General features: G+C 45.5%; 1 protein-coding gene across 1 annotated transcript in view; it reads right to left on the bottom strand.

Moving 5' to 3' along the window:
* Window positions 1-27,138, bottom strand: part of RXYLT1 (ribitol xylosyltransferase 1) — a 91,036-nt gene that overhangs the window by 21,438 nt on the left and 42,460 nt on the right. The gene's annotated exons all lie outside the window — the stretch shown is intronic.

Raw genomic sequence — 27,138 nt, 5'->3', positions numbered from 1 at the left:
AGATATAGTGGAATTAGAAAAGGTACAGAGAAGGTATATGAAATAATGAGTGGAGTGGAACAGGTAGACATAAATTGCTTATTTACTCTTTCCAAAAATACTAGGATTAGGTGGCATGCAATGAAGCTACAAAGTAGTAAATGTAAAACAAATCAGAGAAAGTATTTCTTCTCTCAACGTGTAATTTAACTCTGGAATTCATTGCCAGAGAATGTGGTAAAAGCAGTTAGCTAAGCGGGGTTTAAAAAGGTTTGGATAACTTCCTAAAAGAAAAGTTCATAAGCTATTATTAAGATGGACTTGGGGGAAATCCACTGCTTATTTCTAGGATAAGCAGCATAAAATATATTGTACTGTTTTGGGATCTTGCCAGGTACTTGTAACCTGGATTGGCTACTGTTGGAAACAGAATGCTGGGCTTGATGGACCTTCGGTCTGTCCCAGTATGGCAACACTTATGTTCTTATCCCTTGCGCCCTGTGTGACCGCACTAGCCACACATAGCTAGTTAAAGCCCTGGTTAGGAAGCCATGCACTATCAGCATACTCAAGCTTCCTGCTCCGACCCCATAGTCATATATTTTCCTCTGTATATGTGTAACTAACTTTAATGACAAAACCCACAAGAGAAGTAACAAAAATGATTTTGCTTGCCATCATTTTAATGCTGTATTTCTCTCTCTCTTTTCCTTCTGTTCCAAGCTAGGCAGACACTGAATTCTCCAGGGTCTGGCAAGTCTGACACCTCCATGTGTCTGTCAAGCTGCAAAATCATGTGGGAAGCGGAAAGGAGGAAATGAATGGCACTTCCCTTTCCCCATCTGTAACAGGAGCAGGCAATTCTACTAATTACTTCAACATAGGCTCTGGCATCCAGAAGGAGAGGAAGAGTCCCAGGTGACTGCCATGTTATCCATTAAAATCTAGGCAACTTGTAGCTGGGGAGGAGCAGGGCCGCCGAGAGGGGGGGACAGGGGGGCCTCCAGGGGGGCCCGGCGCCGAGTCCGTGGGTGCTCGCCCCTCCGTGCGACTCCTAGGTCCCTCCCTCCCTCCCTCCGAATTGCAAAAGCGATCTTCTTCTTACTTCTTCGGCGGGGGTTACGGCGAGAGCAGCACGCAGACGCAGTGAAAAGCGTGCAGGCTCCCGCTTCAGCCTTCCCTCGTTGTCTGTCTCTCAGCTCTGGTCCCGCCTTTGAGGGCGGGACCACAGACAACGAGGGAAGGCTGAAGCGGGAGCCTGCACGCTTTTCCCTGCGTTCTCTTCTGCATGCTGCTCTCGCCAACCCCCAACGAAGTAAGAACAAGATCGCTTTTGCAATTCGGAGGGAGGGACGGAGGGGGACCTTGGAATTCAGTCGGATGGACGAAGAAGAGGGGGGCCTTGGATCTGGGAGGGAGGGAGTTTAGTAGCGCTATAGAAATGATAAGCAGTAGTAGAAGGGCCTTGGATCTTGGAGGGAGGGGGTAGGCCTTGGATCTCGGAGGGGGGCAGGCCTTGGATCTCAGAGAGGGGGGGGGAGAAAGAAGAGATTGCTGGACAAGAGGGCAGGGCAGGGGGGAGAGAGAAGAGATTGCTGGGCAGGGGGGAGAGAGAGAAGAGATTGCTGGACAAGAGGGCAGGGGGAGAGAGAAGAGATCGCTGGACAAGAGGGCAGGGGGAGAGAGAAGAGATCGCTGGACAAGAGGGCAGGGGGGAGAGAGAAGAGATTGCTGGACAAGAGAGCATTGGGGAGAGAGAAGAGATCGCTGGACAAGAGGGCAGGGGGAGAGAGAAGAGATCTGGACAAGAGGGCAGGGGGGAGAGAGAAGAGATTGCTGGGCAGGGCAGAGGGGAGAGGAGAACTGCTGAACATGGATGGATGATTGGAGGGGGCAGGGGAGAGAGGAAATTTACTGGATATGGTTGGATGGAGGAGAGGACAGGGAAGAGAAGAAATTATGGACAAGGATGAAGGGAAGGAAAGACAAAGGAAGGAGATGCACACAGATGGAGGGAAAAGGAAGAGAAGAGAAATGCTGGATATGGATGGAGGGGAGGGAAGACAGGAAATACATGTACATGGATGGAGGGGAGGAGAGTGAGGAGAAATGCTCAATTTAAGGGCTGGATCGGAACACTTTCAGGACAGATGCCGAAACTTGAGGAAGGATAGGGACAGGGTTACAGATGGTAGACAGGACGCATAAGGACACAGGAGGATGGTGAGAGAAAAAATATCAAATGGAAAGAAGACACTGCATAAAACAGAAGATGGGACCAAAGCAAATAGAAAAACTATGATCAGACATCAAAGGTAGAAAAAAGTATTTTATTCAGAATTTATTAATTGGAATATGTCAGCTTTTGGAAATGTGTATCTGTGATATTTTTCATGCAAGTTTCAATTTTTCTAGTATTGCTGCATGCTGAGTCTGACTTCTTGAGGTAACTTTCTAGTTCAGTATTTTGCCTTCATATTTTTTTATTTCTAGTTCCTTGTGTCATATCTGTTGCCATGTGTTTTTCATGTGTGATCAAGGTACAGTATTCTGCTAGTGTGTAGTATTTGCAGCCCTTTTTGTTTTGTTTTTCATTAGGTTGTGTACTGGTGTTTTAGAGCCCGGTGTAATTATAGTGCTGCCTTTCTACGCATAAGGTTGTAGTTCGTCCTGTCCTTGGAATTAGTGCTGTTGTGCAAAAACCCACTCATAACCCTACCAAACCATAACAGCATAAGTTTGTGTATAGTGTTTTGCAGTGGAGAGATTGTGTTTTGGCTTTACTGAGGTGGCACCAAAACATCAGAAAAGGTGTAGAGCCTAAATCATGACACACTACCTCTTGAAGGATCTACATATAGTGCAAGGGCCCGGCCCAGTCTCTCGGCGGCCCTGGGGAGGAGGAGCAGAGGGGATGGAGTTAGTGAAGGGTGCGTTACAAATATCAAAGTCAACTCCAATTTGCTTGGTGAGTCCTGGACCACCTGTTAGCTGCTGTTTCATAGACAGAGAGAGGGAGAAGTACTGGAGTCTCCCTGTCCAACACGTGTTTTAGAGCTCAGTTAATACACTCATTGAATTGAGTTTATAATTTTACAAAACATACCAGAGACTGAGAAATAGCATGTCTTCCTGTCTTTTTCTTTCCTGCTCTCTTACTCACCACTAAAGTCATTTTTTGCAATTTGGCAGGCCGGGGGGGGGGGGGGGGGGGGAGGGGTAAACAGAGTTTATCTGCAGACTGAAAAGTTTGTATTATTTCAAGAGACACAGCTGACAAAAATTTTTTTATTGTTTCAGAAGATGGAAAGTCACTTCAGTCTCTTCTCCTAAAGAGGTGTTGAGCTTTAGAGAATGACACAGGGACAAGGACAGAACTCATGTGGATGGGGCAGGGACAGAGCCCATGGGATAGGGACAAACTTTGACCCTATCCTCGTATCATTCTCTAATGCAGATGACGATATTTTGATTTTTTGGAGAAACAAGCAAAAGTGCTGGCCAAAACTGGCAAAACCTGCACAGGGGATCCTGTGCATTCCTGCTACCAGCACATCTTCTAAGAAGACATCTTCTATTGCGGGAAGGACTGTGGAAGACAGGAGAGCTAGACTGAATCCTGAGATTGTAGATGACTTATTATTCATCCACTGATTAAAAAATCATAACAGTGCTTCTTCCCCTCTAGGGCATACAGAGTGGGATGTATTTTGTACCCCTGGATTAGGATTCCTTGGGGTAGTAGAATTCAGCTATTATTTGGATTGGAAGGGTAGAGGGTGGCGGGGGGGGGGGGGGGTTGTTATTCTTATTTTTTGTGATTTATAAACAACAGTTTTCCAGAATATTGTTCCTTTTAATTCTTTTAATAAAAAGATTTACATATAAAATCATAAGTGTTCGAGGCTTGTGCAGATGAGGACGGAGCCCATGGGGATGGGACGAGAATTGGGACAGGGCAAACGGGGATGAGGCAGGGATGGGGACAAACTTTGTCCCCGAGTCATTTTCTATTGAGTTTCTATGCACTGTGTCAATAGTGCTAAATGATTTAAAAAAAATTTTTTTACATATGGATGATACTGTTCAGGGGATGCTGTACTCATTGGATCTACTTGATGGGATCTGCTGGGTAGTTGTTATGTTACCCAGACTGCCCACTGTCATAAAGTACATAAGTATTGCCACACTGGGACAGACCAAAGGTCCATCAAGCCCAGCATCCTGTTTCCAACAGTGGCCAATCCAGGTCAGAAGTAGCTGGCAGAAAAACAAAGAATAGCAACATTCCATGTAGAACCCCAAAGAGTAGCAAGATTCCATTCAGAATCCCAAGTACATAAGTATTGCCATACTGGGACAGACCAAAGGTCCATCAAGCCCAGCATCCTGTTTCCAACAGTGGCCAATCCAGGTCACAAGTACCTGGCAAGATCCCGAAAAAGTTCAAAACATTTTATGCTGCTTATCCTAGAAATACTGGCAACAGTAGCACCTGAACGCACAGATAAGTGTTTATTACGATTGTTTGGTTACAATGAGTACAGCAGAGATGGGTTTCCAGTACCGTCAGATATATGATTCTGCAAGGAAGTAGACAGAGATCTCGAATTGCACAAAATTGATAATAGCACAAAGAGACAATTAAAGACAAGAAAAAGTTAACAAAAAATAAATAAAAACTGAACACAGAGGTAGGAGGGGATCAGTCGATGATTACAACAGTCACAAATTAGGGGCTCACCAGTACTGGTGTTAAATATCACCCTGGTGACCATATGAGACTTTCCCTTTACATCATAGTCAGGCTTATTTTCGAAAGGGATCGCCGGCGATCTTCCGACACAAATCGGGAGATTGCCGGCGATCTCCTGATCCCGGCCAAATCGGTATTATCGAAAGCCGATTTTGGCCGGCTTCTACTGCTGTTTCGTTGCGGCGCCGGCCAACCTTCAAGGGGCCATGTTGGTAGGGTAGCGAAGGTGGGACAAGGGGCGGGGTGGGGGCGTGGGTACGAGATGGTCGGCTTCGGCTAATAATGGAAAAAAAGAGGCCGGCTTGAACGAGCATTTCACCGGCCGGACTTGGTCCATTTATTTTTAGGACCAAGTCTGGAAAAAGTGCCCCAACTGACCAGATGACCACCGGAGGGAAGAGGGGATCACCGATCACCTCCCCTTACTCCCCCAGTGGTCACCAACCCCCTCCCACCCAAAAAAAAAAAAAACTAAAACTTTTTTTGCCAGCCTGTATGCCAGCCTGAAATGTCATACCCAGCTCCTTGACAACAGTATGCAGGTCCCTGGAGCAGTTTTTAGTGGGTGCAGTGCACTTCAGGCAGGTGGACCCAGGCCCATCCTCCCTACCTGTTACACTTGTGGTGGTTAATGTAGAGCCCTCCAAACCCCCCAAAACCCACTGTACCCACATGTAGGTGCCCCCCTTCACCCCTTAGGGCTAGGTTAATGGTGTAAAGTTGTAGCGAGTGGGTTTGGGGGGGAATTGGGGGGCTAAGCACACAAGGTAAGGGTGCTATGCACCTGGAAGCTATTTTTGTTTTGTTTTTTTAATTTGTGTAAGTGCCCCCTAGGGTGCTCGGTTGGTGTCCTGGCATGTCAGGGAGGCCAGTGCACTACAAATGCTGGCTTCTCCCACGCCCAAATGCCTTGCATTTCACCAGATTTGAGACGGTCGGGCCCGGTTTCCATTATGGCTGAAAACCGAAGCTGGCCATCTCATATGAACCCGGCGATCCTGTTGTAAACCCGGCGAGCGATTTGGTTGGTGCCAAGCGTATTTCGAAAATACGCTTGGCACCACCCGCTTATGGCGCCGGCCCCGAAGATGGCCGGCCATCGATTTGGCCTGCGCCATTCGATTATGCCCCTCAGTGTCACACACATACAATTCGATGTGCACGCTATTGCAGGATCCTATCATAAATTCTACTAGTTGTGTATTGTATCCTAGAAATAAGAAGTGGATTTTCCCCAAGTCAATATAATAAGGAGGTGGGGGGGGGGGGGATGCTGTACTGGACCTTGGTCTGTCTCGGTATGGCTTATCTTATGATGTAAGCTCTTTGAGCAGGGACTGTCCTTCTATGTTAAATTGTACAGCGCTGCGTAACCCTAGTAGCGCTTTAGAAATGTTAAGTAGTAGTAGTATCTTAGCTGTTCCCAGAGGAGTCTGTCTTCATTGGGAGAAGAAAGTAACACACGTGGATTGGATACTCATGTGCACACATATTATTTTCTGTTCAAAGAGCAGCTGCAGAAAAAGCAGTTTCAAATAAGTGCCTATGGCAAATTTCAAAGCAAACAAATAAAGAAAATGCTCATGAGCTTTGTCCCAAAACAGATAGGGGTCTTTTTACTGGAACATACTTGCCACAGTTGAAATTGGCTTACTGTGAGGCGCACTCAGGTGTCCTGTGGTAAGTTCTGGGTTAGCACGCGCATAAAGGGACCATTTTATAAAGGCGTGCTAGGCTCTATGCGCACGCAGTATGCGCCAAAATGAGACTACCGCCAGGCCAGTGCAACCTCTTGGTGGTAATTTCAGATCTGGCATGTGCCCTACAGCCAGGACAAATAATTTTTTTAATTTCCTACCGCAAACGGCGTTTCCAGCGTTAATCGGCACTTGGCGCACACTGACCGGTCACTGCATGTGTAGCGCATGAGCCCTTACCAATAGATCAGTGGGTGATGTTAAGGGCTCAGGTGGTAAATAGGTACGCACTGGTTTCAATTTTACTGCAAGCCCTTTTCCTGGCCTATTGTAAAAAAGCCCTTTTCCCCAGACACTGTAAAAACTGGCCCGGTGCGTGCCCAAACACCCACCCACATTTCTGCAGGCCACTTTTTGCCATGGCTTAGTAAAAGGACCCCGCTATGCGCTATAAAATTATTTTTATTTTTACAATGGAGGGGACTTGTCTGGGGAGCAGAAAGTGCTAATCAGTTAGCACATCTAAATTACAGTACACTAACCAGCTTATTTTTGAAAGAGAAAGACGCCCATATTTCAACTCAAATCGGGAGATGGGCGCCTTTCTCTCATGGGCGCCCAAATCAGTATAATTGAAAGCTGATTTTGGGCGCCTCCAACTGCAGTCTGTCGCGGGAATGAACAAAGTTGACGGGGGGTGTTGGAGGCGTGGTGAAGGCGGGACTGGGGCGTGTTTATCGGCCGAGGAGAGATGGGCACGCTCGGCTGATAATGGAAAAAAGAAGGGCGGCGGAAGCGAGAATTTGGGCAGCTTTTTTGGGACCCTTTTTTTTCATGAGCAAGTCCCCCAAAAGTGCCCCAACTGCCCAGATGACCACCGGAGGGAAGAGGGGATCACCGATCACCTCCCCTTACTCCCCCAGTGGTCACCAACCCCCTCCCACCCAAAAAAAAAAAAACTAAAACTTTTTTTGCCAGCCTGTATGCCAGCCTGAAATGTCATACCCAGCTCCTTGACAACAGTATGCAGGTCCCTGGAGCAGTTTTTAGTGGGTGCAGTGCACTTCAGGCAGGTGGACCCAGGCCCATCCTCCCTACCTGTTACACTTGTGGTGGTTAATGTAGAGCCCTCCAAACCCCCCAAAACCCACTGTACCCACATGTAGGTGCCCCCCTTCACCCCTTAGGGCTAGGTTAATGGTGTAGAGTTGTAGCGAGTGGGTTTGGGGGGGAATTGGGGGGCTAAGCACACAAGGTAAGGGTGCTATGCACCTGGAAGCTATTTTTGTTTTGTTTTTTTAATTTGTGTAAGTGCCCCCTAGGGTGCTCGGTTGGTGTCCTGGCATGTCAGGGAGGCCAGTGCACTACAAATGCTGGCTTCTCCCACGCCCAAATGCCTTGCATTTCACCAGATTTGAGACGGTCGGGCCCGGTTTCCATTATGGCTGAAAACCGAAGCTGGCCATCTCATATGAACCCGGCGATCCTGTTGTAAACCCGGCGAGCGATTTGGTTGGTGCCAAGCGTATTTCGAAAATACGCTTGGCACCACCCGCTTACGGCGCCGGCCCCGAAGATGGCCGGCCATCGATTTGGCCTGCGCCATTCGATTATGCCCCTCAGTGTCACACACATACAATTCGATGTGCACGCTATTGCAGGATCCTATCATAAATTCTACTAGTTGTGTATTGTATCCTAGAAATAAGAAGTGGATTTTCCCCAAGTCAATATAATAAGGAGGTGGGGGGGGGGGGGGATGCTGTACTGGACCTTGGTCTGTCTCGGTATGGCTTATCTTATGATGTAAGCTCTTTGAGCAGGGACTGTCCTTCTATGTTAAATTGTACAGCGCTGCGTAACCCTAGTAGCGCTTTAGAAATGTTAAGTAGTAGTAGTATCTTAGCTGTTCCCAGAGGAGTCTGTCTTCATTGGGAGAAGAAAGTAACACACGTGGATTGGATACTCATGTGCACACATATTATTTTCTGTTCAAAGAGCAGCTGCAGAAAAAGCAGTTTCAAATAAGTGCCTATGGCAAATTTCAAAGCAAACAAATAAAGAAAATGCTCATGAGCTTTGTCCCAAAACAGATAGGGGTCTTTTTACTGGAACATACTTGCCACAGTTGAAATTGGCTTACTGTGAGGCGCACTCAGGTGTCCTGTGGTAAGTTCTGGGTTAGCACGCGCATAAAGGGGCCATTTTATAAAGGCGTGCTAGGCTCTATGCGCACGCAGTATGCGCCAAAATGAGACTACCGCCAGGCCAGTGCAACCTCTTGGTGGTAATTTCAGATCTGGCATGTGCCCTACAGCCAGGACAAATAATTTTTTTAATTTCCTACCGCAAACGGCGTTTCCAGCGTTAATCGGCACTTGGCGCACACTGACCGGTCACTGCATGTGTAGCGCATGAGCCCTTACCAATAGATCAGTGGGTGATGTTAAGGGCTCAGGTGGTAAATAGGTACGCACTGGTTTCAATTTTACTGCAAGCCCTTTTCCTGGCCTATTGTAAAAAAGCCCTTTTCCCCAGACACTGTAAAAACTGGCCCGGTGCGTGCCCAAAACACCCACCCACATTTCTGCAGGCCACTTTTTGCCATGGCTTAGTAAAAGGACCCCGCTATGCGCTATAAAATTATTTTTATTTTTACAATGGAGGGGACTTGTCTGGGGAGCAGAAAGTGCTAATCAGTTAGCACATCTAAATTACAGTACACTAACCAGCTTATTTTTGAAAGAGAAAGACGCCCATATTTCAACTCAAATCGGGAGATGGGCGCCTTTCTCTCATGGGCGCCCAAATCAGTATAATTGAAAGCTGATTTTGGGCGCCTCCAACTGCAGTCTGTCGCGGGAATGAACAAAGTTGACGGGGGGTGTTGGAGGCGTGGTGAAGGCGGGACTGGGGCGTGTTTATCGGCCGAGGAGAGATGGGCACGCTCGGCTGATAATGGAAAAAAGAAGGGCGGCGGAAGCGAGAATTTGGGCAGCTTTTTTGGGACCCTTTTTTTTCATGAGCAAGTCCCCCAAAAGTGCCCCAACTGCCCAGATGACCACCGGAGGGAATCGGGGATGACCTCCCCTGACTCCCCCAGTGGTCACTAACCCCCTCTCACCAAAAAAAAAAAAAAGAACTTTAAAAACTTTTTTTTCCAGCCTGTATGCCAACCTCAAATGTCATACCCAGCTCCATCACAGCAGTATGCAGGTCCCTGGAGCAGTTGTTAGTGGGTACAGTTGACTTCAGGCAGGCGGACCCAGGCCCATCCCCCCCTAACTGTTACACTTGTGCTGGTAAATGGGAGCCCTCCAAACCGCCCCCAAAACCCACTGTACCCACTTCTAGGTGCCCCCTTCATCCATAAGTGCTATGGTAATGGTGTAGAGTTGTGGGGAGTGGGTTTTGGGGGGGGGGGATTTGGGGGGCTCAGCACCCAAGGTAAGGGAGCTATGGACTTGGGAGGTATTTTAATTTTTTTTTTTTTTTTACTTTTTACAAGTGCCCCCTAGGGTGCCCGGTTGGTGTCCTGGCATCTGAGGGGGACCAGTGCACTATGAATTCTGGCCCCTCCCATGACCAAATGCCTTGGAGTTGTTCATTTTTGAGCTGGGCGGCTTCAGTTTCCATTATCGCTGAAAACCGATACCGCCCAGCTCAAATCCGCACAAATCCGATGCATTTGCCCGGCACCAACCATATTATCGAAACAAAAGATGGACGCCCATCTTTTTTGAAAATACGGTCTGTTCCGCCCCTTCGCTGACCCGTCCTCGGAGATAGTCGCCTATGGAGATGGGCGTTCGCGTTCGATTATGCCCCTCTAAGGGATCCTTTCCGAGGTTTTTGCAAGTATATTCAAAGCAGTTTACATATATTCAGGTACTTATTTTGTACCAGGGGCAATGTGGGTTAAGTGACTTGCCCAGAGTCACAAGGAGCTGCAGTGGGAATTGAACTCAGTTCCCCAGGATCAAAGTTCACTGCACTAACCACTAGGCTAGCGACAGTAAACCCAATGCAGGCTTACCGCTCTCTAAAAAGGAAGCACCACCAGGCTACAGCAGCATCTCGGCGGTAGTTCCCACCCCCATTGAGTGTCATATCTGGCACTACAAAAATATTTTTATTTTTGTAGCGCCAGTGTGTAGTTAGCGGTAATCGGGCAGTGCTGCGTGTTGCCCGGTTACTGCAAAGTTAGCACAGGAGCCACACGGGCCATTTCCTGAGAAAAACAAAGACCTGCCTTATATCCACTGTGAGAAAAGGGGGCCTCGGCACGCGTCAAAAACACGTACCAACGCCGGCGCAGGCCCCCTTTTGCCACAGCTTCATAAAAGGAGCCCTAACTGATTAGCGCTTGAGCCTTGACTTCCTATGAAATCGGTGGTAGTCGGTGATCATGTGTTAATCTTTAATGGCCATGGGCTAATGGCAACATAAACACGTAGGAGAGATCAGCCACAGGACGTGGAGGAACACTCTACCCTATGACTGTAGTATATACGAATCAAAAAGTAGGGTGGGTGGGTTCTTCCAAAGAAAGACTTTTCGTGTAATTTCAATAAATCCTTAGATACAAGTACTTTCTTTGGAAGAGCCCACCCACCCTACTCTTTCATTCGTGTAACATAAGCACATGGCTGTTAATACAATTATTTAAAAAAACCTGCCATTTTACTGCTGTGAAAACTGGCCTTCACACATAGGAAAGACCCACGTAAGGGTGCACTAAGGCCACTTTTTAGCACTGCTTTGTAAAAGGGCCCCATGGTTTGAAATCGGCCCCTTTTATTGTTTATAGAAACATATAATTTGGAAGCTATAATTGTATCAGTTCCTTCATTCTTTGGGGAGCCATTACCATTGTAGCTTACTTGCAGCGTGAAATTGGGAGGCTTTGGGATGATAATGTGCTTCTGCTGCTGTTGCAAGGACTGTTCCCATGTTCTTATTTATGCATTTTTGGAGTTAGTGTACACCTTTTTCAGAAGTAGCTCAAGGTGAGTTTCAGGCTCATTTTCGAAAGAGAAGGACGTCCATCTTTCGACATAAATCAGAAGATGGACATCCTTCTCCCAGAGACATCCAAATTGGTATAATCGAAACCTGATTTTGGACGTCTCCAACTGCAGTCCGTCACTACGATGTCCAAATTTCAAGGGGGCTTGTCGGAGGCATAGCAAAGGCGGGACTTGGGCGTGCCTAACACTTGGACATCTTTGACCCATAATCGAAAAAAACAAGGACATCCCTGACGAACACTTGGATGTTTTCACCCGGACGTGTTTTTATTATGAGTAAGGCACAAAAAGGTGCCCGAAATGACCAGATGACCACCCGTTACTCCCCCAGTGGTCACTAACCCCCTCCCACCCTCAAAACACATCTTTAAAAATATGTTGTGCCAGCTTCTATGCCAGCCTCAGATGTCATACTCAGCTCCATGACAGCACAAGCAGGTCCCAGGAGCAGTTTTAGTGGGTACTGCAGTGCACTTCAGACAGGCGGACCCAGGGCCATACCCATACCCCCCTACCTGTTACATTTGTGGAGGAACCAGCGAGCTCTCCAAAACCCACCACAAACCCACTGTACCTATATATAGGTGCCCCCCTTCACCCGTAAGGGCTATGGTAGTGGTGTACAGTTGTGGGTAGTGGGTTTTGGGGGGCTCAGCACACAAGCTAAGGGAGCTATGTTCCTGGGAGCATTTTATGAAGTCCACTGCAGTGCCCCCTAGGGTGCCCGGTTGGTGTCCTGGCATGTCAGGGGGACCAGTGCACTACAAATGCTGGCTCCTCCCATGCCCAAATGGCTTGCATTTGGACATTTTTGACATGGACGTCTTTGGTTTCGAAAATCGCAGAAAGTCAGAAACGTCCACGTCTAGGGATGTCCAAATCTAGGGACATCCAAATTTAAGGATTTGGACGTCTCTGATGGTATTTTTGAAACGAAAGATGGACATCCATCTTGTTTCAAAAATACGGGTTTCCCCGCCCCTGGATTTCACTGTTTTGCAAGGATGTCCAAATCGCAACTTGGACGTTTCTTTTGAAAATGCCCCTCTTTGTACCTGGGGCAATGGACGGTTACATGATTTGCCCAGGATCACCTTTAATTTAAACAAGCATTAACATTCCACCTAAACCAAAAGCTCAAGGAAGATTACAATAACACAATTAAAACTATACAAAATACAATAAAAAGGTTAATATTCTTTGCAGTTAACGACTGAAATTAGATGTTTCTATGCCACCTTTTCCTAAACATCATTTACGTCATTTTTTAGGAAATTAGGAAAGGCCTTTTGATTTTAAGAGGCCTTTGATTAGTTTTGGTCAGTGAGGTTCTTAGTTTATAAAAGATGGCAGATTTGTTGGCGGTGGTTTGGCCTTTATTATAATGGAAGATTTTATTGAGTTGTGTTATGTCTATTATATTATATGTTTGGTTGGGTATGGTTATGCATTGCATTTTGTTTGTGTTTGTTTTGTGTGATTTATGTTATCTTTGATTCATTGTATTTTATTTTTTTGTGCTCTTTCTGAGCACTTGTTTCTAAATTTGAGAAAAATAGAAATAGATGAATTCCCACAGGGGTCGCCTTCTCATAACAGGCCAACTGAAAGGCAAGTGAAGACTGTGAAGTTTAGATGACAAGGAGCATTAGGAGCTGAGGCTACATAGGTTTCAAAACTATATTTACAATACTTGAAGCAAGTTGCATACAGGATCATTCTGTCCACTAGACAGACTTGGTATCTGCCTAGGGCAGTACAATTTAAGGGGCAGCACCAGCACTGATGCAGCACTCATCATCTATAGAAGATCATCATGACTGGCAGAGGGCCTTAAACATCCACACATGCTCAAGGCCTATTGGGTTCCATCCTCTCTGAAACAGAAGTTTGGAGGGGGCAGTTGCTGACAGGCCTTGAGCATGCATGGATTCTCGAGGCCCCGCACTGGCTGCAGTGAATATCTTGTATAGTTGCTGACTGTTATGTTGTCACCACAGAGGAAAGGAGGTAAGCCATTGAACACCTCATAGGGGAGAGGAAAGGTAGAGGAAGGCTCACGATGGTGTGGATGGGGGTGGGAAAGAGAGAAATACTGGTGACCAAGTGGGAGGAGGGAAGTAGGGAGAGATGCTGGAGACCAAGTTAGAGGGAGGAGGAAGGATGTAGGGAAAGAGAGATGCTGGACACCGAGGTGCTGGGTGGGTGGGGGGGGGGGGAAGAGAACTACTGGACACTTGTGGGGCTGTGGAAAGAAAGAGAGAGATGCTGGACACCATAGGATGGGGGTGGAGATGGGTAGTTATGTTACACTATGGAATCTTAGGGAAGGGAAGAGGAGATGCCGGAAAAGGAGAAGAGGGTCTTGAGCCTTCGCTTGATTGGGGGAGGGGGGGGAATGCACATCTGAAGGTTTGCCTAGGGCTGGCCCTGGCTGCATAAAATGGAGATGTAATTTTTAACATCAAAGGCAGTCAATCCTGCTTAAGACAACAGAGAATCTTTCAGCCAAGAGGCAACAAGTCCTTCTAATAAAGAAACAAATAGAAGAGAGATGGAAACCTGGGAAAGTGATTTCTCCCTTAAAGCATGTCCTGCAGCTTTAAAGAACTGACAGGTAATGGCCACTTGAGGGCGCTATGACCAAATGAATGAAACTAGGTAGCTGGCTTAGGTAGATTACTACTGAAAGATTCTCAAGGGATGCTGTATAATTGTGTATACCAACAAGACCAGAAGACCTGTGACTCAGAAGCAAAATTATCTTCCTTACCTCAGGACTTCAGATTATGTTTTGTTGCTCAAGGCAATAAAAACAGAAAGAAACATTTTATTACTTAGTGAAGTCATCGATGTCAGATCATGGACAGAACCAGCCTTATGACACATGGTGGAGGAGCGAGAGGAGACCCAGGTAGAAACTAAGGAGTGGGTATAGCTGAGCCAGGTGATCTGAAGATCTGCCTCAGTGACATAACTCTGCTTCAAGGGGCCCCTTTTGGAGCTGGAGCACTGGCTAATTGCCTTGTTTGTCCCTCCCCAAACTTAACCATGATTAGGGGCAGCCATGGCTTTTGGGAATGGCCAACTGGAGGACCATCTGGGGCCACATGATTTAGTAAGCCCTAACATGTTTAACCAAATTTTTTTTATGAATGGTGTTTATGCAAGAAAGTGGCTTTATTTGCATCTTAACATGCAACTTGTTATCTAATTACTCCAAAGAATATTTAAAGATCATCACAGGTCCAGAGAGATGGCAAAATGAGACTGAGAATGCCTGACTTGCTTGTAGGTCATCAAATTTAAGCCTGTAAGAAAACCCACATTGCTCTGTTTCTCAGAGCCCTTAAGGCCACCAATATCACGGGTCTGAGTTTAACAAGTATTATTCTATTTTGTGCTGAAGGAAAAAGTCATTTTCTTTAAAATAGATTTATGATCCATGTTTCATTTTTTTTTTTTTTTTTTAATCAATTTTCAAAAATTTACAAGCAATTACTACTTGAATAAGAAAAAAACAGTCAGAAATTCTTAAAGTAACATAGTTTAAAAGTAAAATAAATGACTTAAATTAGACCACCAAATTAGGGGGACATAAGCCGTTATTAACTTGGAAGATAAGATTCTTAAATATTATTTAAAGAAAGACTTAGCTAATTATACTCCATACTTGCCTATTCTATAAATTACCCATTCAGAAGTGCTCAGTCTGTATGACATAAACCGGCATTACAATATCTTTTTTTGATCTATAAATTGTTTTAGATGCTCAGGAAAAAAGAAAACATATTTTACACCCAAATATTTTATATTACATTTGCATGGGTAATTTAAATTAAAGACAGTGCCTAATGCCAAAACATCAGTTCTCATTGCAAGAAAGTCCTTTCTTCTGGCCTGTGTTTGTTTTGTTACGTCTGGGAATACCCAGATTTTCCCTCCATAAAAGGGAGTCTGTAAGTTTCTTAAGGCCATCTTTCTCACCAAGTCCAAATCTTGTTGGAATATAAAAGATACCAATAATGTTTTTCTCTCCGTTGTCGATGTAATAGAAGAGTCTAGTAAGTCTGTAACATTCAGATCTCCTTGTGATTGAATATCAGTATTCTTTTTTGTAGGTAGGTAATAAATTTTGTTCACAGGAGGTATATTATCAGAAGAAAATTTCAAATTTTCCACCAAGTATTTCTTAAATATCTCCAATGGAGAGTACACTGGTGTACAGGGAAAATTCAATAAACGAAGGTTTAACCTCCTATTATAATTCTCAAAGTACTCCAATTTATTATTTATAGCATTTGTATCTTTTATCAGCTTAGTAGAAATTTCTTTCAATTTTGCATTTTCTGCTGTTAGATGGTTGATCTTATCAGTTAATTCGCCTTTCATCAATGCAAATGAAACAGTTAAATCCTGAACATTGCTCACCAAACCTTCAAACTTGCCCGTCGATGCCTGGACAGTCTGTAGCGTCTCCCAAATTGCCTCAAGGGTAACCGACGCAGTGGAACCCTTACATGGGTTCTGCATTGTTGAATGAAAAGTCCCAGATGAAAAAGGGACCTCAGCAGAAGTCCCGACTGCAGGCCCCACACGTGTGTTTCTTCCTTCGTTCTCGCGAGGATTAGAAGCACCCCCGCTGTCTGGTTCTGCTGGCTGCGGCGGAGGGTAATGCGGTGGAGGGGACAATGAAACATCCTGTCCCAAGAGTTCGGATTCTTCCTGGTCCGGAAACTCAGCGGGACCTCCTACCGCTGTAGGTGAGGAGCGCACGAGGTAGGTCTCCAGAGTGGGCTGGTTCGGTGTCGAAGTTAGTGCCGGTTGGGTCTTGGCTCTAATCAAACCCTTCCTCTTCGTGTGCGGCATATTAATTTTAGAGAAGAAATGTTTGCTGAAGGAAAAAAACCCTCGAAGAGAAGGGTTGAACCGCTCAGTTCTCCGGAGTTACTCGTGGAGCATTGTCGAAGCCGCCATCTTGCTCCGCCCCGATCCATGTTTCATTTTAAGAACAAACCTTCTCAGCAAACATGAAATAAATCTCCAGGATATATTATACCGATTTCTTTACTTTCAGATGTGAACGTACACATAGAACATACAGATAAATTTGGGGAGGGGCTCCTGCCTGGCTAGACCTGCTGAACTGGCCATGCCCTGATATTCAGCAGCATTTAACTGGATAGTGCCTTCTGACCTCCAAAACGCTAACTGGCTAGGTTAGGGGTGGTCTGGGGAAACAGCATGGGTGGCGCCAACACTTAACTGGTTAGTGGTGGTATTCAGTCTGCTAACTGGTTAAGTGAGCAGGTAAAGTTAGGACAGTTGAAAAACTGTCCTGACTTTACCTGGAACCGAAAGGTAATTGAACACAAAAAAATCCCACAAAGTAATAGCAAAACACCGAGAAGTGGGAAAAGGAAGGAGGCTGGATAGGCAATGTGATGAACAAACGAAATTTATTGCTGCAGTATACAAGACTCAACATGGCACTGCGTTTCAGCACAGATGTGCCTGCCTCAGGAGTCTGGCAATGGAACCTTATATAAAAAAAAAAAGGAATACGCTGTGTAGCTGAGTTGAATAGTGTTTGAAGGTCTTTAAAAAGACCGTGCATGAATGAATAATGCACTTTTCAAAGCGCTATTACAGTGCAGCGCTTAGTGGTCCCTGCAATAAGGAGAATATGTTTTGTGAGCGTACTGTGTGGTATGTGTGGATCTCCAAAAAAGAAGAAAAAAGTGGAAAAACACAACTTCAAGAGATCAATCCGAGACAGGAGCTCATAAAATCTTGTCTCCATTAATGCTGAAGTCACTCAGGTCTTCAGGATACTGACAGAGATAAATTTTCATACACCGAGTGTCCAGTGTAACTAGTTCACTCCTGTGCAGAAGCCCTTGAACATATTCACTGTAGATTCCTAGGCCAAATTTGAGAAGAGCTTGGATACACAATCTTCATTTTAAAACAAACCAGAACCTTGCAGACACCCCCACAAAAGCAGCTATGGAGACAAGATTTTATGAGCTCCATTGTCTGTCAGTATATTTTGTGCAACTACTGATCGACCCCTGATGAAGGCTTTTTTAAAAGCCGAAACACGGACCGTGTAGGGTCCTTAATAAAGTTTTCTTGGAGCATCTCACCCCCTGTCTCGGATTGATCTCTTGAAGTTGTGTTTTTCCACTTTTTTCTTCTTTTTTGTTGTACTTTTTGTGGAAACTTCGAACCCCTTTTGTGCCTGCATGTGTGGATCTCCTCCACATAGGGAAAAAACTTTACCTGCCCAGTTAACCGGGCACCAATCTCAATACTGGCCCTGCTGAATTAACTTCTGGGTTGCCGTCAGTGGCATAGCTACAGGGGGCCACGGGGGCCTGGGCCCCTCAAATTGGCTCTGGGGCCCCAAATTGGCTGGCGGTGGTCCCCAACCCCCACCAGCTGAAGTGTTTGTCCTGCACTGGTCTTGCTGTATTGCCTACCCTGCTGTTCTTAGTCACGCTGTGCACACTGGTTTTACTGAAACTGAGCATTCGTTACACTTTGCGCATGCTCAGTTTCACTAAAACGAGCGTCCATTGCGCAACTGAAAACAGGACAGGCAATGCAAGACCAGCGCAGGAGAAAGCCAAGGTACCTTCGCAGTGGTGGTGGGGGGGGTGGGGGGCAGTGGCAGCAGGGGGGGCGAAAGCAGCGGTGGGAAGGCGGGTCAAAATATGCCCCCCCCCACCACCACTTTGGGCTGTGGACCCCCTCCTATCGAGGTCTGGCTACGCCCCTGGTTGCCGCACTAACCCAGATATTCAGTGCTGGAGGCTGGAAATGCCCTGGCATTGAATATATGGGGTTAATTCAGCCTGAAACTGTGAGCAGCTTACAAGACACATGCTGCCATGGGGTAAAAATTGGACTCATAATTTATTTTTTTATTCCTTTTAAGCATGGCTCAACCAGATGTAACCAATTTGTCAGATAAAGCTGCTTCTATAGTGATCTATGGTACTGATTTTATTTATTTGGGATTTAGCTCACAGCCTTTTCAGTAGTAGCTCAAGGTGAGTTAAATAGATTGAAAATTCTGCAGGAAACAAAACACTTCTTGGAATCACTATGGATTGAAATTCCATGTGTAAAGGGGAAAAGGATAGTGATAGGAGTGTACTACCGTCCGCCTGGCCAAGATGAAAAGATGGATGGAGAAATGTTAAAAGAAATTAGGGACACAAACAAACTGGGCAACACAATAATAATGGGTGATTTCAATTACCCCACTATTGACTAGGTAAATGTAACATCAGGGCACGCTTGGGAGGTAGAATTCCTTGATGAAATCAAGGACTGCTTTATGGAGCAGCTGGTACAGGAGCAGATGAGAGAAGGAAAAATTCTAGACCTAGTCCTTAGTGGAGCGCATGATCTGGTGCAGGAGGTAATGGTGCTGGGGCCGCTTGATAACAGTGATCATAATATGATCAGATTTCATATTAGCCTTGAAGTAAGTATACATAGGAAATCAAATACATTAGCTTTTAACTTTAAAAAAGGAGACTATGATAAAATGAGAAGAACGGTGAAAAAAAAACTTAGAGGAGTGGCTGCGAGGGTCAAAACTTTACATCAGGCGTGGATGCTGTTCAAAAACACCATCCAGGAAGCCCAGGCCAAATATACTCCATGTATTAAAAAAGGAGGATGGAAGACCAAACGACAGCCGGAATGGTTAAAAAGTGAGGTGAAGGAAGCTATTAGAGCTAAAAGAAAATCCTTGAGAAAATGGAAGAAGGAACCGACTGAAAATAATAAAAATCAGCATAAGGAATGTCAAGTCAAATGCAAAGCACTGATAAGGAAGGCTAAAAGGGACTTCGAAAAAAAAAGATTGCGTTGGAGGCCAAAACACATAGCAAAAATTTTTTTTAGGTATATTAGAAGCAGGAAGCTGGCAAAAGAATCGGTTGGCCCGCTAGATGATCGTGGAGTAAAAGGGGCGATCAGGGAAGACAAAGCTGTAGCGGAGAGATTAAATGAATTCTTTGCTTCGGTCTTCACCGAGGAAGATATGGGTGGGATACCAGTGCCAGAAATGGTATTTGAAGCTGACGAGTCGGAGAAACTTAATGAATTCTCTGTAAACCTGGAGGATGAAATGGGGCAGTTCTACAAACTGAAGAGTAGCAAATCTCCTGGACCAGATGGTATTCATCCCAGAGTACTGATAGAACTGAAAAATGAACTTGCGGAGCTATTGTTAGTAATTTATCCTTAAAATCGAGCATGGTACTGGAAGATTGGAGGGTGGTCAATGTAACACCAATTTTTAAAAAAGGTTCCAGAGGAGATCCGGGAAATTATAGACCAGTGAGTCTGAAGTTGGTGCCTGGCAAAATGATAGAGACAATTATGAAGAACAAAATTACAGAGCATATTCAAAAGCATGGATTAATGAGACAAAGTCAACATGGATTTAGTGAAGGGAAATCTTGTCTCACCAATCTACTATATTTCTTTGAAGGGGTGAACAAACATATGGATAAAGGTGAGCCGGTTGATATTGTGTATCTGGATTTTCAAAAGGCGTTTGCCAAAGTACTTCATGAAAGACTCCAGAGGAAATTTGAGAGTCATGGGATAGGAGGTAGTGTTCTACTGTGGATTAAAAACTGGTTAAAAGATAGAAAACAGAGAGTAGGGTTAAATGGTCAGTATTCTTAATGGAGAAGGGTAGTTAGTGGGGTTCCCCAGGGGTCTGTGCTGGGACCGCTGCTCTTTAACATATTTATAAATGACCTAGAGATGGGAGTAACTAGTGTGGTAATTAAATTTGCTGATGACACATAGAGGGGCATAATCGAACATCGCCGGCCAAATAGATCGCCGGCGATCTATGTTGGCGGCGGCGCTACAGCTGGCCGGAACCGTATTATCAAAAAAGATGGCCAGCCATCTTTTTTTTCGATAATACGGTTTAGCCCGGCCAAATGCCGTGGAGTTCGCCGGGTTTGAGATGGCCGGGTTTGTTTTTCAGCGATAATGGAAAGTTATGTCGGCCATCTCAAACCCCAGCCAAATTCAAGGCATTTGGCCGTGGGAGGAGCCAGCATTTTTAGTGCACTGGCCCCCCTGATATGCCAGGACACCAACCAGCCACCCTAGGGGTCACTGCGGTGGACTTCAGAAAAGCTCCCACGTGCATAGCTCCCTTACTTTGGGAGCTGAGCCCCCCAACCCCCCCAAACCCACTACCCACAAATGTACTGCACCCACTAAAATTGCTCCAGGGACCTGCATACAGCCTCTAGGACTTATTGCTGCTGTATAACTTTGGCACACCAGTTCACACCTGAAGACTAATCTCTCTGAAAAAGTCCTTTCTTGAAATAACAACGTTTACTCACAGTTAACTGCAGATCAGAGTCCCCTGGTACTAAGATTAGCAGTAGGTCAGAGCTGGCACAATGGTGTACAATGCCCTCTTTCAGCACCATTCAAGGTAAGAACTACGTTCTCTAACTTGGGTAACACAGGAAAGGGAACTAAAACTGGCTTACAAAAATGGCCACCACCGCATGGACTACAACAGGAAACAAAACAGGGCACACTCTGACCCAGTTAGCAGGGGGGAAAAGCACCATGGGAGTAGAGCCCAGTACCCTACACCCACCACAATGCATTGCTAATGTGACTCTGCAGGGCACCTAACAGAAAAGGTGTCACACTCACCCAAGAGCCACATCACAACCAGGGAAAGGCTGTCGGAGGATACAACACATTCTGCTGTCATGGAGGTGGGTACGGCATTTGAGGCTGGCATACAGGCTGGCAAAAAAGGTTTTTAGTTTTATTTTTTTAGTTTGGAAGGGGATTGGTGACCACTGGGGGAGTATGGGGAGGTCAAACCCCATTCCCTCCAGTGGTCATCTGGTCAGTTGGGGCACCTTTTTGAGGCTAGGTTGTGAAAATAAAAGGACCAAGTAAAGCCGGCGAAATACTGCTTAACACCATTTTTTTTCCATTATCAGCGAAAGCCGGGCATCTAGTAGCCACGCCCATGCCTGCCCATGTCCCACCTTCGCTAATCTACTGACACGCCCCCTTGAACTTTTGCCAGCGAAGCGACGGGAAAGCGGCGATGCTGTAAAAGAATGCTGCTTTTGATTATACCGATTTCGCCGCTTTTAAGAAATCGCCAGCCATCTCCCGATTTGTGTCGGAAGATGGCCGGTGATCACTTTCGATTATAAGCTGGATAGTTATTCAAAGTTGTTAAATTGCGGGAGGATTGTGAAAAATCACTAGAGGACCTTACGAGACTGGGAGACTGGGCGTCTAAATGGCAGATGACGTTTAACGTGAGCAAGTGCAAAGTGATGCATGTGGGAAAGAGGAACCCGAATTATAGCTACGTCATGCAAGGTTCCATGTTAGGAGTCACAGACCAAGAAAGGGATCTAGGTGTCTTCATTGATGATAAGTTGAAACCTTCTGCTCAGTGTGCTGCTACGGCTAAGAAAGCAAATAGAATGTTAGGTATTTTTAGGAAAGGATTGGTAAACAAAAATGAGGATGTTATAATGCCTTTGCATCACACCATGGTGCGACCGCACCTCGAATATTGTGTTCAATTCTGGTTGCCGTATCTCAAAAAAGATATAGTGGAATTAGAAAAGGTGCAGAGAAGGGCGACGAAGATGATAAAGGGGATGGGACGACTTCCCTATGAGGAAAGCCTAAAGCGGCTAGGGCTCTTCAGCTTGGAGAAAAGGTGGCTGAGGGGAGATATGATAGAGGTCTATAAAATAATGAGTGGAGTGGAATGGGTAGATGTGAAGCATCTGTTTACGCTTTCCAAAAATACTGGACAAGGGGGCATGCGATGACGCTACAATGTAGTAAATTTAAAACGAATCGGAGAAACTTTTTCTTCACTTAACGTTTAATTAAACTCTGGAATTTGTTGCCAGAGAATGTGGTAAAGGTGGTTAGCTTAGCGGAGTTTAAAAAAGGTCTGGATGGCTTCCTAAAGAAAAAGTCCATAGACCATTATTAAAGCCATTATTTCTGGGATAAGCAGTATAGAATGTATTGTACTGTTTTAGGATCTTGCCAGGTACTTGTGACCTGGATTGGCCACTATTGGAAACAGGATGTGGGCTTGATGGACCTTTGGTCTTTCCCAGTATGGCAATACTATGTACTTATGTACTTAAATTCAGGTACACTAAGGGGTCCTTTTACAAAGGTGTGCTGAAAATAGCCTACGGTAGTGTAGGCGCGGGTTTTGGGCCTGCGCAGAATCATTTTTCAGTGCACCTGTAAAAAAGGCCTTTTTGCCGAAAATGGGCGTGTGGTAAAATGAAAATGGCCATGTGTCCATTTTGGATCTGAGACCTTACCGCCAGTCATTGACCTAGTGGTAAAGTCTCATGCAGTAACCGGGCAGTACTGACCTATGTGCGCCAAATTCCACTTGACGTGAGTCCGATATGCACGGCTGAAAATATATCGGCCGTGCAACAAAAATGAAATTGCCGCAAGAGCCACGTGGTAGCCATGAGGGTACCTCCAGTTTGGCATGCATTGGGCACGCATAGACGCTTACGTGGCCTAGTAAAAGGGCCCCTAAATCTTCCCCTACCCAGGAAGGCTTATAAATACAGTGGAGAATGTTCTATTAGAAGTGACAAGATAAAGTTGTTCGTCTGCTGGCATTTTCTTGTTATGAATCACTAGTCCCTTTTTATTGAGTATTTGTCCTATTTATTTGATTCACGCCTTAATGTAGGCACTTAGGTGCGTAACTGCTAGTATTCTATAAGATATGTGCATAACTGCTAGGCATGCCCCTGACCTGCCCATGCCTCTCCCAGGTCCACGCCTTGCAGTTGTGCACAATGGAATCTGCATGTGCAATTTACAGAAACCTAAGGGCAGTTACGCATGAAACTGCTAATTAGTGCCAATTATAGCCAATAATTGGTTAATGCCAATTAGCAGCTATTTATTAAATGAAGTTACGTGCACAACTGATACTACTGATACTAGTCTATAACTTACGTGTGCAATTTTGCAAGCTAAGCCTGAAATTATGCATACAGGTTTGGAGAATTAGGTCGTTATCATGGGGTTAATGTGTGGAAACAGGCTACCAGGGGACGGCATTAAGGGGTTTTGCAGACAGTAGTTTGCTTGGGTGATGTGGGTAGAAAGTGGGCGTGGAAGTATTAGTCAGCTAGCATGTTACACCTAGGGGTGACTTCTATACATCGCGTCGAAAAAAAAATCACAGCCGAAAAAACCGCTTAAGCACTATTCTATATCCTGTTCCAATCGCGCTTAAGTTCAGGGGTTGCGTGTAAATTTAGGTGTGCCCATTTGCACTAATGAAAATGTGGTGCAAATGCCCGTGCCTAAAATTACATGCAGAACCCCGTTATTCTACACCCACACTCCACATGACCATCCCATTTCGGCACCCCCTTTTCCGGGGTATGCATAAAATTTATGCACAGATCACATATCTAAATTTACATCATGTTAATTGATTTCAATTAGTGCCAATAATTGCTTGTTAAAAAAGCCAATTATTGGCACTAATTGCCTCGTTATTCAATTAGATTGTACATACAAATTGGGCACGCACCCAAATTTGGATGCACAATTCTTGGTGACTTTTGTAGAATTAGGGGGTTACCGTGCTCTAACTGGCTAACACAGAGTTAATGCAAGACCACTTACCACCTACTAAATAGGAGGTGTTAAAGAGCAGGTCCCAAGCTGTTTTGTGTTATCCCAAGCAAAAAGGAGGAGTGGCCTAGTGGTTAGGGTGGTGGACTTTGGTCCTGGGGAACTGAGGAACTGAGTTCGATTCCCACTTCAGGCACAGGCAGCTCCTTGTGACTCTGGGCAAGTCACTTAACCCTCCATTGCCCCATGTAAGCCGCATTGAGCCTGCCATGAGTGGGAAAGTGCAGGGTACAAATGTACTACTACTACTACTACTTAACATTTCTAGAGCGCTACTAGGGTTGCGCAGCGCTCTACAAATTAACAAATAAGGACAGTCCCTGCTCAGAAGAGCTTACAATCTAAAGGACAAAATGTCAAGTTGGGGTAGTTTAGATTTCCTGAGAAGAGGTGTAGTGATTAGGTGCCGAAGGCGACATTGAAGAGGTGGGCTTTGAGCAATGATTTGAAGATGGGTAGGGAGGGGGCCCGGCGTATGGGCTCAGGGAGTTTGTTCCAAGCATGGGGTGAAGCGAGGCAGAAAGGGCGAAGCCTAGAGTTGGCGGTGGTGGAGAAGGGTACTGAAAGGAGGGATTTGTCAAGAGAGCGGAGGTTACGGGTGGTGACATAAGGGGAGATGAGAGTAGAGAGATAAGGAGGGGCTGCAGATCGAGCGCATTTGTAGGTGAGTAGGAGAAGCTTGAACTGTATGCGGTATCTGATCGGAAGCCAGTGAAGTGACTTGAGGAGAGGGGTGATATGAGTATATCGGTTGAGGCGGAAGATAAGACGTGCGGCCTAGTTCTGGATGGACTGAAGGGGGGATAGATGGCTAATTGGGAGGCCGGTGAGGAGTAGGTTGCAGTAGTCAAGGTGAGAGGTAATGAGAGAGTGGATGAGAGTTCGAGTGGTGTGCTCGGAGAGGAGGGGGCAAATTTTGCTAATGTTATAGAGGAAGAAGCGACAGGTCTTGGCTATCTGCTGGATATGCGCAGAGAAGGAGAGGGAGGAGTCGAAGATGACACCAAGGTTGCGGGCAGATGAGACAGGGACGATGAGGGTGTTATCAATTGAGATAGAGAGTGAAGGGAGAGGAGAAGTGGGTTTGGGTGGGAACACAATAAGTTCTGTCTTGGCCATGTTTAGTTTCAGGTGACGGTTGGACATCCAGGCAGCAATGTCGGATAAGCAGGTCAGTACTTTGGCCTGGGTTTCCGCAGTGATTTCTGGTGTGGAGAGATAAAGCTGGGTGTCGTCAGCATAAAGATGATAGTGGAAACCATGAGAAGAGATTAGGGAGCCTAAGGAAGAGGTGTAGATTGAAAAAAGAAGGGGCCCAAGGACAGAACCCTGGGGAACTCCAACAGAGAGCGGGATAGGGGAGGAGGATGAGCCATGAGAGTGTACTCTGAAGGCACGATGGGAGAGATAAGAGGAGAACCAGGAGAGGACAGAGCCCTGGAACCCAAAGGAGGACAGTGTGTCAAGAAGTAGGTTGTGATTGACAGTGTCAAAAGCGGTGGATAGGTACAAATGTAACAAAAATAAAATAGATACTATTGGAGATTCTACATGGAATGTTGCTATTCCACTAGCAACATTCCATGTAGAAGGCTGCACAGGCTTCTGTTTCTGTGAGTCTGACGTCCTGCACGTATGTGCAGGACGTCAGACTCACAGAAGCAGAATCCTGCGCGGCCACACTGGTGATCTGCAAGGGCCGACTTCTACATTGAATGTTGCTAGTGGAATAGCAACATTCCATGTAGAATCTCAAATAGCACCAACAGTGGAGGAGTGGCCTAGTGGTTAGGGTGGTGGACTTTGGTCCTGGGGAACTGAGAAACTGAGTTCCATTCCCACTTCAGGCACAGGCAGCTCCTTGTGACTCTGGGCAAGTCACTTAACCCTCCATTGCCCCATGTAAGCCACATTGAGCCAGGAGTCAAATACACTAAGTGTGTCACTGCCTGTGTATATATATTTGAAGCTATACATCCATGTGCACAAATTAGCTCTGAACCTTTGTGCAGTAACTATATGCACCTAAATGGGCCAGAGTACTTAAAGAATAAGTTAGCCCTTTACACACCTTTAAGACCTCTAATGTCCTCTCAAGGATCATCGCTATCTGTAACTTTGACAAAAGAAATTGTACGATGTGATACCCGCCAGCAAGCATTCTCAGAAATAGCCCCCATGTTCTGGAATTTACTCCCACAAGGGCTACGTCTAACTCGAGACTACCTCTACTTCAGGAAGCAGGTGAAAGCCTGGCTCTTCTTCCAAGCCTTTAATACATAGGGGGACTGACAATACACCCATTCTGCACCTGGACTAGCTTGCTACACACACTGTAACTTATATCTTGATTAACTGTACAAAGAACTTGCCTTTAGTTTAACTAGCCATCAAATTGCCCCAGCTGACTCAGTACCACGGATCTTGTTATCTGCTCTTGGTCCCTCAGCTATATGGTAAGCTGTATTGTAGAAAATCTTTAGCATCATATCTAAGTTAACTGAATGTTCTAATGCATGCTTAGTAGGTGTATCATTAGTATTATGCTAATGATCTAAAAACATGCAGTAAGTAGTATCATGAGTTTCTTTTATTGTTCTCATTAGCACATGGTACCTGCTGAGAGTTAATGCTGGATCACTTATTGCCTCCTATTTAAGAGGCACTAACCCCCGGATTCTATATATGGCACCTAGAATTAGCTGCCCAAGATGTGTGCCCAAATCAATTGAGTAATGAGCCCCTATCAATAATTGGGTGCTAACAACCAATTATTGAAGTTAATTGGCACTCATTGAAGCGTGCATCTGGCTGCACACTATTCTATAAGGCATGGCGCCTAACTCAACTAGTGTGTAAGTCAAAAGGGGACGAGGGCATGGACGTGTCGGGGGCATTCCGAAAAGTTGTGTGCGGAATTATAGAATAT

This window comes from Microcaecilia unicolor, chromosome 12, assembly GCF_901765095.1.
Source record: "Microcaecilia unicolor chromosome 12, aMicUni1.1, whole genome shotgun sequence".
Classification (NCBI taxonomy): domain Eukaryota; kingdom Metazoa; phylum Chordata; class Amphibia; order Gymnophiona; family Siphonopidae; genus Microcaecilia; species Microcaecilia unicolor.
This window is presented reverse-complemented; position numbering and strand designations above follow the sequence as displayed.